Source organism: Cervus canadensis, chromosome 1 (assembly GCF_019320065.1).
Source record: "Cervus canadensis isolate Bull #8, Minnesota chromosome 1, ASM1932006v1, whole genome shotgun sequence".
In the NCBI taxonomy this organism is placed as follows: Eukaryota; Metazoa; Chordata; class Mammalia; order Artiodactyla; family Cervidae; genus Cervus; species Cervus canadensis.
In genome coordinates, this window is record NC_057386.1 from 77,542,685 (window position 1) to 77,545,766 (window position 3,082).

Here is a 3,082-nt window from a genome sequence, read left to right on the forward strand (position 1 = left end):
CATTTCAATTGTATTTTTATTCTTGGTAAGGTTTTCTAAAAGGTTATAGTGATTATTGTTTTCAAAGAAACAACATTTTTTTTTGGATGAGAAAAAGATTTTAACAAATTCTAATGCAGTTTTGGTAAAAGTGGTGGCCTCCTTCCTTGCTTTCCTAAACAGAATATTCAGGACAGAATTTGAACATTTGTTTAGAATCATTGGAAGCCCAGTCACTGTGTGGTACATATGAATGGGATGGTGTTAGGGTTTATTCACTGGTGTAGGCTGTATACCTATGACATAATTGGCCCCACTCTGAAAACATTTGCTTTTGTTTACTTATATATATATTTTTTTACTGAAGTACCAGTTCAGGTCAGTCAGTTCAGTCGCTCAGTCGTGTCCGACTCTTTGCAACCCCATGAACCGCAGCATGCCAGGCCTCCCTGTCCATCACCAACTCCCGGAGTCCACCCAAACCCATGTCCATTGAGTCGGGGATGCCATCCAACCATCTCATCCTCTGCCATCCCCTTCTCCTCCTGCCCTCAATCTTTCCCAGCATCAGGGTCTTTTCAAACGAGTCAGCTCTTCGCATCAGGTGGCCAAAGTATTGGAGTTTCAGCTTCAGATTCAGTCCTTCCAATGAACACCCAGGACTGATTTCCTTTAGGATGGACTGGTTGGATCTCCTTGCAGTCCAAGGGACTCTCAAGAGTCTTCTCCAACACCACAGTTCAAAAGCATCAATTCTTCAACACTCAGCTTTCTTTATAGTCCAACTTTCACATCCATACATGACCACTGGAAAAACCATAGCCTTGACTAGAATGGACATTTGTTGACAAAGTAATGTCTCTGCTTTTTAATATGCTATCTAGGTTGGTCATAAATTTCCATCCAAGGAGTAAGCGTCCTTTAATTTCATGGCTGCAGTCACCATCTGCAGTGATTTTGGAGCCCCCAAAAATAAAGTCTGACACTGTTTCCACTGTCTCCCCATGTATTTCCCATAAGGTGATGGGACCAGATGCCATGATCTTAGTTTTCTGAATGTTAAGCTTTAAGCCAACTTTTTCACTCTCCTCTTTCACTTTCGTCAAGAGGCTTTTTAGTTCCTCTTCACTTTCTGCCATAAGGCTGGTGTCATCTGCATATCTGAGGTTATTGATAATTTCTCTCGGCAATCTTGATTCCAGCTTATGCTTCTTCCAGCCCAGCGTTTCTCATGATGCACTCTGCATATAAGTTAAATAAGCAGGGTGAAAATATACAGGCTTGACGTACTCCTTTTCCTATTTGGAACCAGTCTGTTGTTCTATGTCCAGTTCTAATTATTGCCTTCTGACCTGCATATAGGTTTCTCAAGAGGCAGGTCAGGTGGTCTGGTATTCCCATCTCTTTCAGAATTTTCCACAGTTTATTGTGATCCACACAGTCAAAGGCTTTGGCATAGTCAGTTGATTTATAATATTGTGAGTTTTAGGTGTTCTGCAAAGTGATTCAGTTATACATAGTTTTTCATATTAATTTCCATTATAGTTATTTACAAAATTAAAAATAATTATTAGAGTCTAGTTGGTTTAAAATATTGTGGTAGCTTCAGGTGTACAACAAAGTGAGTCAGTTATATATTATATATAAACAATCTATTATATATTAATATATAATATATATTAACACATTAATTATATGTTAAATAATATAAATTATAATTATAGGGATATAAATTAATATATTAATTTTATAATATTTAATTATTAAGAATGGTTATATAGATTATATATAATTATATAAAGAATCTATTTTATATATATATCTATATATATCTTATATATATATCTTTATATATATATATATATATGTCTCCTGGAGAAGGAAATGGCAACCCACTCCAGTATTTTTGCCTGGAGAATCCCAGGGACGGCATAGCCTAGTGGGCTGCCATCTATGGGGTCACACAGAGCTGGACATGACTGAAGTGACTTAGCAGCAGCAGCAGCAGCATATATATCTCCACTCCTTTTAAAATTCTTTTTCCATATAGGCCATTACAGAGTGTTGAATAGAGTTCCCTGTGCATATAGTAGGTCCTTATTAATTATCTATTTTATATTTAACAGTGTGGAAAGGGTACAAATGAACTTGTCTACAAAACAGAAATAGAGTTATAGATGCGGAAAACAAACTTATGGTTACCAGGCATAAGAGGGGGAGGGGTAAATTGAGAGATTAAGAATGTTTGCTTTCGATTGTCTTTCTGTTCCTTCTGCTCTTGCCAGACTAGCATACTATTTATTTTTGTTATTGGTGTGACTAGAAGTTTCTTCCAATTTTGTCTCTTTAATCATCTGTGGGCCAGGATAAAAAGTAAGTGGTGGTACACAGAATATGGGAAAATGGGTACTGAGTTAAGGTATATGAGACATACTTGACATATGAAATACTTGAGTTTCAGTGTTTGGAATTTGCTTTGTATCTTTTGTTCTCTTTCTGTTTTACTTTCTCATTTTTGTCTGTGTTTAGAATAGTAGGTACCTGGGTTTTTGAGAAGTGGCCAGGCTTCCCTGGTGGCTTAGACGGTAAAGTGTCTGCCTGCAGTGCAGGAGACCCAGGTTCAATCCCTGGGTTGGGAAGATCCCCTGGAGAAGGAAATGGCTACCCACTCCAGTATTCTTGCCTGGAAAATTCCATGGACTGAGAAGCCTGGTGGGCTACAGCCCATGGGGTCACAAAGAGTTGGACACGACTGAGCAACTTCACTTTCACTGTTTTGTATCACTGTCCCTTTGAGAACTGTCTTTTCACTGTCACTGTTGTTTGTAGCTCTTTTATAGAACTCTTGTTTCTGTCTTGCATTAGAGTTAAGTGTCTGTCTGATGTAAGCTACATGTTCAGTAAATATTTGTGGAATAAACCAATGTTCCCCCTATTTTATGTTATATTAAATTGTGAACTTTGAGATTTGTCTTTGTTCCCCCTATTTTATGTTATATTAAATTGTGAACTTTGAGATTTGTCTGTGCTTCCACCCAGCACCATGTATATGTTCAAAGTTTGCCAAGTGACTGAGTAGAGTTTTTAAACTACACAATGTTGT

General features: G+C 37.5%; 1 non-coding gene across 1 annotated transcript; it reads left to right on the top strand.

Moving 5' to 3' along the window:
* Positions 1 to 2,546: 2,546 nt before the first annotated feature.
* TRNAC-GCA lies at positions 2,547 to 2,618 on the top strand. The gene has a single exon. It is a non-coding gene; the product is annotated as a tRNA-Cys (tRNA).
* Positions 2,619 to 3,082: the final 464 nt, after the last annotated feature.